Genomic DNA, 14597 nt, shown 5'->3' with positions numbered 1-14597 from the left:
GAAGATTTGCACTGGTTTTGAAGTATTTAAGAATGGCACTCTACAACTGCACTGCTGAGCTGGATCAGACAAGTTCATATTCATATGAATACTGAATCCAGAGCTGAAGAACAACTCTCTCTACATAATCATTTCATTCTCACTCTACATTCATGTTCATACAAAATTAAATTAGCAAAAATCCCAAAGTGGTTCACAGTTACTGAGGTTATTGTGCTGGCAATGTATTTATCATTGCAATTACAGAACTTGAAGTAAGGTTAAGTAACCATCAGTGGCATTGCTTCAATTAACAGCTGAAAACAGTCCCTGTCCCCATATTACCTCTTGGTTTGAAAAATACAACTGTGTAACTCTTTCAGAAGACACTACCCTTTATGAGCACCTGCATTCCTCACTAAAGATTAAGTATGTGATTAATCTAGACCATTTTTTTCCCAAGAAGTGTATTTGAAAAGTCACATGAAATGATGAAAAAAAAAGTTGAAGAGTAAAATCAAAGTGGGGATAAGTTGGATTTTCACTGAGGAAACACGAGGCAAGATGACACGAATGGAGCTTCAGTTTAAAAACTCTCCCAACCAGGCAATTTGGAAACACCAAGACTGCATTTGCCTCTGAGCTCTTCCAGGGGGCTGGGGTGGGTATGCAGGTGGGCAGCACTAAAGATTACTTCCAGCAAACTTCAATGCTACCTCCTCATTCAAAAAGAACAGCCCACCCAGGTATGGGAACTTAATCACTGCTGGTAACAGAAGCCCTGCTAACAAAGCTTCTTCTTCAAACAAAAGCAAAGCCTAACTGAGAATGTTTATATTCAGCTCTGAAACTGACCTATGGATGGAGGCTAGGAGAAACACATGAGGATGTGCTTGTCTGTGTATTTTCTTAAGAGGGAACACAAACAAATTGAACTGTTTAGGAGCCCAACACCTTCAGGTGGATTTTGACCACGCTGAAGTCAACAGCAAAATCCCTTTCATTTACTGGATGCCAATAGTTTCACACTATGGGCTGCCCCCAGCCAGCAGCTGTCACATCAGTAAGGGCTTCAAACATCCTCAATAGCAAAGGATAACGCTGCAGCATTTGCACAGCTTATATTAAGAAGTTAATTAAAAAAACCCTCACAGCCTGAGTCTTTTCATAGGTTAAGCCAATATGCAGATGGATTAATTAAATATTACAGCAATCTAAATAACAAGCTGAGAACTAAACAGACTTGTGCCAGCCTTAAAGAGCTGGAAGGACCCAGAGTTTGGATCCCACTGAGGTGTGTGTAGGCACAGCAACATGAGGGGGTCACTCACACTGCCCTAATGGGTCACCAGTTAAGGGTTGGGTTTGCCTCGTTGAAAGGCTTCCATCATCAACATATTTCTCCAGAAGGCAGCTCAGACTGGGGATGTGACTAAGGACACCAAACAGCTGCCTTCCACTGCCTTAGGGATGGAGGCAGGGGGTGCCCAGAGAGATTGTGGATACCCCATCCCTGGAGGCATTTGAGGCCAGGCTGGATGTGGCTCTGGGCAGCCTGGTTTGGTGGCTGGCACCTTGCATGTAGCAGGGGAGGGTTGAAATTAGATGATCTTTGAGGTCCTTTTCAGTCCAGGCCATTCTATGATTCTATAACAGTTCCAGACAAAGCTGAGGAGCAGCACCCAGTGCAAACCCCACAAACATTATGAGGTGCTGCAACATAGTCCTGGCATATTTGATGCGAGAGATGCAAAGACAGAACTCAGATTATTTAGCAAGCTGCACAACTGCACATTTCAGTAGGTCCACACTACTTTGCTGTAAAAAAGCAAATTTGATATCAGAACCTCACACCTGCTAAACACAGTGCTCAGGAAACTGAGTTGCAATGTAACCAAGCAATGTAAGGATGTAGCTGTAATACTCACTCTTTCACTGAGTTACACAGCATGGTAACTCTCAGGCCACAGCTGCCTGCAGGTAACCAGGATTTTACATGCACCTACACTCATCCACCTGCAGGACCAACATGGATGTTCTAATACTTGCTACAGACAGACCCCACTTTTACAAATGCTTTAATAATTTCAGCACTTCAGGGCAAACTTTTCTTCTCTCTTACATAACATCCATTGCTACAGTCCACAGAAATATTTCCAGAAGTTTACCCTTGGAGCAATATGCAGTTTTAACCTTTCTGTCAGCTTCTTTTTTCATCAAGAATCTCACTGCACTGTACATATATATGGTACAAGGGGAAAGAAAAGAGGAACCATTAAAAATGCTGCATTCATTGCATAGAACTACAGTGTGCTGCAGTAGCGTACTGCAAGTGCTCATCTCAGATCACACACAGTGTTTTTCCATGTTCAGACTGCATCTGCCAATGCACTACTCACACTAAAGCCCACTGTGATGGCTTTTGCTTTAACAGAGAGCTACTTCTAACACGGGCAGCGAGGAAATAAGGTTAGAAAAGGAGTTCAGTTACGTAAATGAACTGGAGTCTGAGGGAAAGGTTGGATATTAGGAACAACTGTTCCTGCTGAATTTACTGCTCCAGTGGCACTTGAATCAAAGGGGCTTCCTGAGTAAGCCAGGATTCAGGGTAACTGCATACAGACAGGATACAGTGATGGCACGTATTGCCCGAACTGTCTGCTCTTGGCCTTTCGGTTACTTCAAACATTCACGCTCCTTCAGTCTGAAACTCTGCTAAAAGCAAAACGAGCAACTGCCAATTGAAAATAAATAAATAAATAAATGGGAAAACCAGCATCAGCCAAATCTGGCATTGTTTGTTTCAATTATATAGAATCATTACGTCCGGTCCTTGGGTCCTCTTTATTATACCCTCATTTCCCCTGACTGAAGAAACCTCTGTAGCAGAAAACCCTAAGGAGCCGTAACTTAACAAAGACAGCATCCTAACTTGGTACAAAGACTGCATGAATGAAGCCAGTAATCTGGGTATGGCTTAAAAAAAAATCAAAAAGAAAATTCCAGTGGACAAAATGAAAAGCTATGTTTGATAATAAATCTTTTTATGAGGTAGCTCAATACCCTTCCTCTTGGTACGGGAATGTAATGCTGTCTCTTCCTTGCCAAGAAGGAAAAAAACAAAGAAAAAAAGAAAAAGAAAACCCCACAGAACAAGAACCACAAGAAGACAAAAATGAAATAAGCCTCAGATATATTTTCAAAGCATGGTATATTTTTGCATGAGCTTACATGGGAAGCAGTGGCTGCGGTACAGCGGGGTGTTTGCACCGCTTTCTCTCTGCACAAAAGGGCCACGATCCCAAACCCAGAGGACAGAGCCTGAAGCCAGGCAGGAAGGCACTGCAGCTCTGATGAAGTGAGAGGCAGAGTTTCTATGCTCAGGATCTGTGCATTTAAATGGTGTCCAGAGTAACGCTGAGCCTTTGGGTGATTCATGGCGAAAATTCAGGAAACTTCAGCCTCTCTCTTTTGATTCATCCCACATCGAAACCAGGTCGGCCAGTGCGCTGACACAGCCGGGGCTGTTATTTTTAAACACAGCCACAGTCTATTTAGCTAAAGCATCTTTACTCTGACTGAGCCAGTATTACTTTGATAAGACTCCTTAAGTATCTGCACTGAAGCCTGTGCATCACACCAACCAAAAAAAGCACAAACTTCTGGAGATAACACTACACTGCAGTTGGGAGAGGGAACAGAAAATAAATAAGAAAAAAAGGCACAGGAAAAAGTGAGGACACCCCACTGAAGGACACTGAGCTATCTACGGGACGGCTGTGCACACTGTGAATGCCTATCATTCACCACCTGCAGAGATGAACTGGAACAATTTCAGTCAACTTCACAGCAAACAGCTTTCTGCTCTTTGGAAAGTCAGCATTAAATTTGTTAAAACAATTTTGTTGCCAAATTTGTTAGCGGTAACACTAGGCTTTCTTACACATCATTTAACTGCTGAAAACCTGGACGGAAGGAGAAGACAGCCAATGCTGTTTTGAAAAGCACATAAAGAGACCACAAATTTTGATTGCGGGACATTTTGGGAGGCAGCTGAGCAGGGCTGAACCTGCCTATTTGTAGCTCTCCTCAATGCACTGGTTACTTCTTCAGTATAAATTTGTCTTACAACCACAAGTTCATTACCAGAACCAAGCCCAAGCCCCCATCCTTTCTCTCCAAAAAGCACTTTGGCTTACAAATTGCAGATGGTTAACATAAGAGACCAAGACACCTTGGTCTACCCAATGCAGTGAAATTTTACTGTGGGGATATTTAGCCTCAGCTTCTTGTCAATAACCATGAAACTGAGCCAAAAAGTAAAATGAGCAATGTTACACGCTGCTTAATATGGAAACCTTTTTAATTTACAATGGAAAAATTAGCTGTGGACTTTCACGCTGTACAGAAAGGCTGCAGACTGAAGACAAGGTTGTAATGGAAAACACCCCATCCCCATCCCAAGCACTGAGCCCTTGTGCTACCCAGGACCCTCCACTACACTAACACCTGCACACCAGGGCAATCAGTCAGTCCCTTTAACTCCAACAGCAAGTTGACTTCAAGGACTTAATGCAAAATGGGAAATACCCGAACTTGCAGGGACACCTTCCATCTGCCTGCACACACACACACACACTCTGTACAGCCCCCTCCTTGCAGGATTAAGGGTTAGGTGAACACTGACATGTGCCTAACAGACACAACGGCACGATACAGGCTAAGGATAATAAAACAAGCAGACATGCTTCAATGCTTATTCCTACATATCTGTCAGCTTTTTTCACTCCTCCACATTCTATGAACCAGTTACACTGGCAAGTACTGGTCTGGTTATCCCCATTTTTCTTGCTTTCCTCCCCTACGTGACACCTTCATCCTTCAAATCCAGCATCTAGGACAGGAAACTCCGAACTATCAGATAACAGGAATGGCTTTTAGAAACTTGGACGGTTCTGACACATTTCTGAGCCTCTTAAGAACTGCCAAGATAAACAACGGACAAGGAGGTTTTAATTAAAATAATTTTGAAGTCTATGTAGTTTCTCCAAGACGTTGCCTTCAATCCAAAGAGCATCCCTTCTAACAAGACCTTTTCCCTACATATTCTGGGTGTACTGGAGCTGCCACCTCGCATCCCAAAGCCTGGAGCCATGGCTTCTTTCATTCTGAGCTGTCTACAAACAACGTTTACACACCTGTGTTTAGTCCCTTACATTGTTTTTGTAGAAACAGGGAAAAAGTTTAGAAAGAAGGTGAAATAACCTTGGAGGAAGGACGTTACATTACACCATGTCACCCATAACAGTCTCCCCAGCATAAGTATATGCCAGTACGCATTCTTCAAGTTAACTAACAAACTGAAGAGTCATAAAAAAGAATGAATTGCATTACACATTTACACATTATAGCTGGTAATTCCACAGCTTTCATTTCATCTTTGAACCATCAGTTATATTGACGAATAACAGTGGCAGCAGCGTATTATTACACACCAAGTAAACAAATGACCTTTATCTAACTTTATTAAGGTAATAAAGGACAGATTTTTTTTTTCTTTTTCTTTTTTTCCTTTTTGAGAAACTTCCTTCAAAGAGAGTTTTATAGCTCGCCACCAGCAGGGTGTGGATTGAAGCTAAAAACTTTGAAATGGGTCCCTGTGAAATCTGAAACCAAAATACAGCAAAGGTCACCCTTCTGTGCAGAACCATCCCGTCCGCATGCAGGCTATATAAGCAAAGCTCTGTTAGCTGAGCCTCGCCAACAGCCCGACTCAACTCAGCCCCTGGGAACAGCAGCAATGTCAGGTTTCTCATACAGAGATAAATTTACTGCCTACAATACCTGTTACTATACATTTGCAGCATGTTTGATAGCAGCCAGGCTCTCCCATTACATGGCATACCTCAAGCTATCTTTTTCTTGTTAAAAACTAGCCCAGGTTATAAATATGACCCTGTTATTCTTACTCCCAACTTGAGCTAATTCATTTTGGTCATAATTTCACAGACAGCAGAGAGTCTTATGCAGAGTATTATCCAACCTTAATATGAAAGGAAGCAATATATCTGAATTATTATCTTTTTAAACACCAAAGGAGACTATTTCAACAAGGAAACACGGTGAATTTTTTCCATCAGAGAGATAGGATCTCCATATTCAAATCTGGAGACAACCAGACTGCTACACTTCACTCAGTCTTCAGGGCACCCACAGGAGTCCTTTCCTCTGGATAGGCACACCGCAGGTATGTATGGGGAGTCTCATTTCCAGCTGTGGGAGCTTACCTGGGTCTGGGTGAGCTGAGCCAATGTGGCTGGAGCAGCTCCAACCTCTGCCCCCAAGCACTGAGCTCTCTGAGCGCTCCCTTCCCTTGGCTCGGGCTGCATTGCGTGCTCCTGCCAACTGAGGGAAGATCTGGCATCCTTTGCAGCACAAAGATTTCACAAGGCGTAGGACTGAGAGGCTGACTGCCCTTGCTGGAGGGCACAGTTCTGGCAGAGAACATCACAGCACACCGCACACACTGCATGTGGCTGCTGGAGGTGGAGATGGCATCTTGATCCAGGCACTCGGAGATTCTCAGGCTTAAGACATAGTTGAGAACTGAGCGGCCTTAGTCATTTAGGCTTTGCGGAGGATTTGCCTTAGGGCATGTAAAGTTATAAACACTGATGCTTAAAAACAGATAAGTTGAACAAATGTGCACCAGGAGGACAGAATGCACACATGCCAGCACCTGAAGAGGAAGCAGCACTGCAAATTTCCCCCCAAGTCCTTGGCTCCCAAGGAAACATCTGACATAGGCAGGGAACCCACTGCCCCTCTGCTGCCATAGGGTGACTTCTCCAGGCACCTCTGGTGTTTTACAGCTTAATGCTTTATACAGCTAAAGCACATCGTCTAGAGTTCACATGTTTCAAGTTGGAAGCTCCCTGGATTCATTTCAAGACATATAAATTTTTTTATAAGCTAACCTGGTTTTGAGCACAGAACCCGCTCATTCTAGCATCGTACAGATGTATTCAATCTCTTAGCACGCTGCAAGATTATTTAAACAAAGATTGAAAGGGAGAAGTAAAGGAAGGGAAAAATCCGACTGCCAGACCACTGGGACTCTTGGCTTTCTTTGTGCTGGATTGTTATTTTCTTTCTTAATTAAAGAAAGATCTTTTTTTCTCAATACTAGCCCCACGATTTTGATTAGATCGATAACAAACAGGCCAACCCTATGAAAGGAGCTGTGCTGGTTGCAGGCTTACTCTGCTTTAGAAATCACTGCACTGCCTACCACTGAAACACGTCTCACAACTTCCTGTCTCTTCCTCAGCCACTCAGGGTTAAGGCTTTGCAATGAAAACATTTATGACAATTTTATTGAAAGATCCACCTCGGGCACTTTGCCTTAGAAGATGGAGTGCTCCATTCCAAGCCATGCACACACAGTCAGTGGGGTCTGCCAGGTGCCCCAACTGTGTCCCCGCAGTCTGCAGCCACTTAACACAGAGCACACACATGTCCCTGAATGCCAAGCCAGCTATACAGCTCTAAATATTCAACCTATAGCAATCACCATGCCTACAAGAAATATGATTTGTCTTCGCTATTATGTCCATTCATGGGGATGGGTTAAAAAAAAAAAGAAGAACCCCAAACAATCATGTAGATGCATGTAGATCCTTTTGTAACTTTGTAACAGGAATAAGTAAATTATGAAGCCCTTGGAATGAAAATGCACAGTTTGCCCCAGTAGACAACTTCCATTTAGTGAATGAGCTGATGACCATAAACATCTCAGCTTTCTGCCTTCTTGCCCAGCAGTTGGGCCAGAAAAAAAATTAACTGTTTTGAATTTCTTGAAGAAGAGTTTTGCCTTTGTATGTACTTTTAGACAAGCATGCATTTAAAGCAAGCTGCCATTCAAAGCCAAAATTCCATAGGCTAACTGAGAACATTACAAAGACTCCTCAAATGACAAACTAACATAATACTTCAAATGCAATCACAATCTGAAACATGATGATGGGCCTGTAGGCACGGCCACAGTTTGATCACGTTAAGAGAAATACTTGACTATTTACTCATTTATTATGGCAGGAATACTACATCACAAGGGCTAATGTTGCATTCAGTTAGCAAAGGAGTGACGGCTGTTAATCTGAGACACAAACCAGCTTCTTGCACCCTAAATCTCACAAACACCATAGAAACTGCAAATAAATACATCTGGGGGGAAATAAATAAATAAATAAATAAATAAAGGAGAGTCATAAGAGAATACATCATCTTTTCCTCTTCAGAGTACCAAGTCATGAAATCTCAAAGCGAAATCTGAATGTTCTAGCAATAAGATACTTTGGTTTGGAAGGTTTGGGAGGGTAAATATAGCAGGTCGTCCTGCACGTAGCCATGGTTGGTGTGTTGAAAGTATACCAGAACAACAAACTGGCTTAAATTACATCTCACTCCTGTTTTAGAACTGTTCAGGATCTTGGAGAAGCTACCAGGATGCAATTCATGCAGTTCACAAGTTCTCATGGAAATGGCTGTGCATTTGTGTTGGAAAAAGCACAGGCTGTCACCATTTCACCAATGGAGCGTCACTGCTCAGCTCCACACAGAACTGGATGCACCACCTGGTATCATCCACTCTTTCTACCTCAAAAGTCTGTTTCCAATTTCATATTCAGCTTATTTTGTCCGTATTTTCCTCTTTTAGGCTGCCTCTGCTAAGTATCTGCTAGATGTGCAGCGTCTGAGCCAAAACACTCCTACTCTTCCTGACATGAAGGCTCCTGAGTATGCTTTCCAATGCTACAGTTTAATTTTCATGTTTAAATCCAGGATATTTTCTTTGGAAAGCACTATCAAACTTTCAAATACTTGACTTGGTGACCTTAATGAATCTTTAAGCATAGAGTTTTTTTGTTTATAAATTTATAAAGACTAGAATGTGGGTGAGCTGTTGCTGTTCATTCCCGAACTGTGCACCTGAAATGGGCAATTTCTGAAATGCTGAGGCATCAATGCATGGCCTCAAATGCAGCCTGCAAGTTGTCCTCACCCAGCCCACGTTTGGAGGACAGCAAAGCAGGAGGTTGGCCAACCAACTTCACCCAAAGACTTGGATCTGTGGTTGTCCTTTGCTTGGGATCTGCAAGGGAATGGGGGAAGTGCTGGAACAGGGAGCTGAGACCAATCCCAATGGCAGGAAAAGAACCAGAGGAGGTGAAAGCCCCCAGCATACACATCTTCACAGGAGTCAAGTCATGATTTCCCTTAATCTAAAATTAATTTATTTAAGTCACGCAGCCAACCTCAGCACCAAGTGCTTTCCACAGGGTTAGGGCAACACTTCTAGAACTGACAAAATAGAAGCCTCTCTTCACCCGAAGTGAGTCTATGTTTAGAGGGGAAAATAATTATTTTGAGCTCTATTTTGCCTTTATTATTTTTACTGCATTAGCACAAGTAAAGCGAACTTATCCAATAAGCAAGGGTTTCTGCTTTTCTCTGTATTTACCATCCAGCACAGGAATGCTTTGCTGGTACCATGCACCTTGCTGACAGGCCTGACACTGACCACATGCTTGCAAACACAGGAAGATGCAGGTCTTGTGGACCTTTGAAGAATGTCACTCTCAGTGTAATAGTGACAGGTGACATGCATAACAATACCTATTTTATACAAAAATAGTAATTATAATAGTAAATGTATTGCTCTCATAGGCAGTCTGCTCCTGGCAGCCATGCTTGAGCAGACGACCTCGAGAGGTCCCTTCTATCCTAAACCATCCTATGATTCTGCAACAATACAATGAAACATATGCAACAATAAAAAGAGCCTGAAGACGAGATATGGTGCATGCAGATTGAGATAACAAACACAAGTTTTCATAGTAACTCAACAGAACACCCTCACTTTAGCCAATGCAGTCCAGCATTCAGCTGAGGCTCCAGCCACCACAACCACCACGCTCTGCCGAGGACTCACGCAGGGCAGCACACTGATAGGAAGAGAAGCAGCAAGCTGCAACCTGACAGCAGCTTAACTGCAGTCCCTCAGCTGGAGAAGTACTTTCAGTGCATGCTGACTGCACAAGGGGAAGGGCGTTCCACCAGTTGCTCACTGCTGCAGGTCAAGCGAACACAAGGTGAGGAGCTACGGAGCTGCTTGCCCATTTATTGACCTTGCCCTCAGCCTGCCAGCTCTCCCAGAAGCTCCCTGCTGCTCTGAAGTCCCTAGGAATTTGTTAAACAATACAAGGGAAGAAAAAGAGCTTCTTCCCAGCCAAGATCAGAGCAGGTAAAGACTGCAACAGTGAATGAATCTATTATAATGGCGCCTAAATTAGCACTTCGTACCAGCTGACTGCATCCCTGTAAAACAGAGTTTACATTACTACCATTTGAATGACATTAAATATAATAACGAATGTTATACGTTCCCAAGGTCTTGTCAAAGCAGTTACCTACATCAGATAGACTGAACCGCAAAGATGCAGGGTAAAACCAAACAAAGGAAAACACCACCACCCTCAAATTGAAGGGCCTTATTTCAGAAGCTTTTCAAAGAATCTCAAGGAAATCCCAACTTCTTAGTTTTCCAGTTTACTGATAATTTTGAAGTAACAAACCTCCCCACCATAGTCCGGGTTAAAAGAAAGCTATAACTGAAGACACTTTCATACCTGACCAAATTTATTGACGCAATTCAAAATTGGTTTGTCTTAATTCAGTCCAAGAACTATCCACCACACAACCACATTTGTGATGACTTTAAAAGAAAGATCTCCAATTCTCATTTGTGATAAATCATGATTTCTGTTACCTTGCACAAAAGTGCTTCCCCATGCCAGTGGCCTCAAAGTTAATATAGGAAATAGATCTGTTTGCCACAGAGTTGAATGTGAACACATAATGAAGAGGTTATTGCTTGTTCCCTAAGAGTCGAGGAGCTTTTAATTCACACACCAAGAAAATGCTGCATGAAAACACTGCCCGCCGAGAGCCACCACCATAGCAGCACTACAACAATATGACAACCAGCATTTCAGAGCAGAGCTCACAGAGAAGCCCGTGATGTAACAGGAAGCAATGCTATCAAATAATATAGATTGCATTCTTCTGAGTCAATACCAAAACAATGACATACTCCATTTTTGAAACAACGGCACTAAGAGATTGCAAAAATTGACTTACAAGAGAAATAACAGCCTGATGTTGCTATGGCCACTACAGTTACAGGATATTTCTCAAAGAAACAGTTTCTTCTCCTGTTCAAGCTAGCAAAGGCAACTTTGTGTGTCAGCTCAAGGTCACGCAGGTTGCTCCCTATGCTAATTTTTTTTTTAAGCACTCTAATTCCAATGCCATCCCTGTGAAGCAGGCTGGGAAGGATGCTTGCTGCAGGTCTCACTTGCAGCAAGAATTGTAAGGAGGCGGCCCCACGCTCACCTCCAGCACCACATGCAGTGGGGATGAGCCCAGCAGCGTCAGGATCCAGCCCATTCCATCCCACCCCATCAGTGAGCCCACACCATTTGCCTGGTCCCATTGAATCCCAGCCACTCCACAAGCACTGCATATGTATCACCTCCAAAATCATTGCTTCCCTAAATAAAAGACCAGCTGTGTCAGTCCTCAGACAAGAGCAGAGGATAACAAGTGATTTAGCCAAGGCATCACTGCACCCCCAGAGGTCCTGGAGACAGCAGCACTCCATCTATTGGCCAAGAATGAAGGGCTGCTCAGCCATCACTGCACGCACTGATCCCAACACTGTCCTCAGTCCATCCCTGCTTCAGGCTTCACATTCCCCCAGTGAAAACTAAATATCAGCAATGTCTTATTCTAAAAAACAACATGAAATCCTGAGAACCTGAGAATGCAAAGGCTTGTAAAGCTCAAACTGGTGACCGCTAGTAATGAGTGCGCACAGAGTTCAGGAGCTCATGCACTCCTTTCTCAAAGAGCACCCACCAACCCTACAGAGGAACAGGGCAGCTCCCGGACCCCATGCCCACCCCATACACCACACCCAGCACAGGAGGCACCCGCACAACCCAAAATCTCCTCAACCTCAGCAAAGCCTGCAGTCTGGGGTCACATTTATCAACTTCACTCCTTTGGTACCAAAGCCGATTGCAGCAACAGCTTATCCTGCCCGAGAGTCATCCAGCAAATCCAAACATGGAGTCTTTTATAACCTTCTGGCAATCATTTTTTTTGCTATTTATTTCACCTATAGATTTTAAAACTCAGCTCCCTCACAGATGAGCTCCATAAAGCTGAGAACAACCTCTTCCCTCTGCTTAGGACCACATCACCACCTTCCTCTGGGGGTGGTGGTGGACGCAAAGCAGCAGAGTGGGGCTCAGCCCACCTGTAACATACAGATGCTGAGCAGAGCCAGACTGCAGCCACGCCGTCTGGTAATGCAGATGCTGCCAATCTGCTGGATCGAGATCAGCTCCAATACATAGACACACTTATCAGACTCACTCTGAATTTTTATATAAGAGAAGAAAACAGCCTGCAAACTCAAGAATTGGGAGCAAGCTCCCCCGGGGCCCCTCACAACCCTCCTCGTTAAAGCTAAAGGCATAAATACCGAATTTTCTCCTAACGTACACAGACATACAGCACCGAACACAGGACACGGAGCAGACCCCAGAGCTGCGTGGCTCCAGGAGCAGAGCATAGAGAAGCGCAGGGCCAGATGTTGGCCACAGCTGTAGGGGTGCTGCTGGTGAGCAATGCCGTGCCAAGAATGCGTGTGCTTGGAAATGGGAATCCTGGCGAACGGCAAAGATGAAGCTGAACGCGATGGAACATTTTAAAGCCCAGCCCTGGCGGAAGATATAAATTTTAAGCCGTTTTCTGAGCCTCGCATGGGCTGCCGCGTCTCGTGATAGCGCCAAGCCGCTCCATCGTTACCATCACTTCCCACACCGCCCTGCATTAGCGATTTCTGCACAGAGGCGCGCGCTATTTCAGATCGGCGCTGAGGCAAAAAGACAGCATTGCAGCACCCGGAGAGCCCGCGGGCGGCAGCGCGGCCCCGCAGAGCCCCCCCCCCCGGCCGCGGGGCGTCGCACCCGGGGACGGACGGAGCGACCCCCGGCTCTTCGGGCAGCGCGGACGGGAAACGGCGCAACCCCCGCAGCGACCGCGCCGGGCGGCTCCGCGGCGTTACGGCGCCCGGGTCACGGCTCGCACCGGGCTATCGGGGGCAGAGCCGGGCCGCGCGGTGCTCCCGGGGCGCGCAACGCAGCCCCGCAGCCTTTGTACGCCCGCAGCCGGGATGCGCGCACACACACGCATGCATGCACACACACTTCCACGCTCATGCACGCCGGGCCGCGCGGCCGCAAACTTCACTCCCCAGAAGCGACGGGGGGAGCGGACATCTTGGGGCAGCCCCACACCGCCTCCCCCCACTCTCTGCAGAGCCGGGAGACATTTTACCGAGCCCCCACCCCGGCGGCTCGGCTCCCGCTTTCCCCTCCCCAACCCGAGAGGCAGCGGAGCCGCCCGGCGTTACCTCGGAGCCCCGCGCCTCACTCCATCCCTCCGGCGGCGGCGGGCGCGGGAGCCCAGCACCGCGGCGGGCGGGGAGGAGGGGAGGGGAGGGCCGGGGGCAGGACGGGGCGGAACGATGTGGCAGGAAGGGACACCTGGGCTCCTCCCCTCCGCTGCTATCTGCCCGCGGGGGTGCCCTGCCCCCAGCGCCGCTCGGCCAAGTTTGAGGGGCCGAGAGGAGGACGAGGAGGGGGAGAGAGAAGGGGAGGAAGGAAAAAAATAGTAATAAAATCAAAAAAAATATAGGAGGAAGAGGAGATGGTTCTGCCGAGGCCCCGCCCGCCGCCCTCCATTGTTGCTCCCGCCGCCCTCACTGCCGACAGAGCGCAGTGGGACCCGTGGTGGGGGGAGCGGTACGGGGGAGGCACAGGGAAAAGCTCCTAAGCGGAAAGGAGGCAGAGTGTGTGTGTGTATGTGTGCAGAACATGCTAAGAGGCTGCTTCTGGCCAGCGCTGCCCTCCGGTTTGTGTGGCTGGGGAGCATTCTGTGGTCTCAGCGCTCTGCGGCTGCTATCGGCTCCGTGCTGCTCTGCACCCGAAGTCGATGGTTTCTCGGGTTCGGGGTTTGCTGGGCGACATCCGAGCGGTGCTGGCAGCCGTCGGGATGTACAGAACCGCTGGGTGATATATATGGCTTATGTGCAAAAAGAAAAGTCTGTGATGATATTTTTAATTAAAGTCTCAAAAGTTGCCTAAAACGTGCTTGAAAGGCGTAGAAAAGTTCAATTTGTGACTAGATGTAAGGCTACTCACATAGCTGAGCTTGGAGATGTTTCGGGGCAAACTTCATTACTCAGGGATTTGCTGACTCTATAGCAATAGTTCAAGAGGGAACAGCCTCAAGTTGTGCCAGGGAGGCTCAAGTTGGCTATTTCCTCTCCAAAGGAGCAGTGAGATATTGGCACAGGCTGCTCAGGGCTGGGGGAGAGTCACCATCCCCTGAGGTGTTCAGCCTTGAAGATGTGGCACTGAGGGACACAGTTACTGGGCTTGGAGGAATGTGAGGGAGTTGGACTTGGTGATCTAGGTAGTCTT

At 46.0% G+C, this 14597-nt stretch overlaps 1 protein-coding gene across 2 annotated transcripts in view; it reads right to left on the bottom strand.

Annotated features, from left to right (window-relative positions):
- ADD3 (adducin 3) overlaps positions 1 to 13630 on the bottom strand; it is an 87711-nt gene extending 74081 nt beyond the window's left edge. For both annotated transcript variants that reach the window (XM_072339535.1, XM_072339538.1), the window contains exon 1: positions 13526 to 13630. The gene's annotated coding sequence lies outside the window, so the exon portion shown is untranslated. The remainder of the gene's footprint in view (positions 1 to 13525) is intronic.
- Positions 13631 to 14597: the final 967 nt, after the last annotated feature.

This window comes from Excalfactoria chinensis, chromosome 6 (assembly GCF_039878825.1).
Source record: "Excalfactoria chinensis isolate bCotChi1 chromosome 6, bCotChi1.hap2, whole genome shotgun sequence".
NCBI lineage: Eukaryota > Metazoa > Chordata > Aves > Galliformes > Phasianidae > Excalfactoria > Excalfactoria chinensis.
This window is presented reverse-complemented; position numbering and strand designations above follow the sequence as displayed.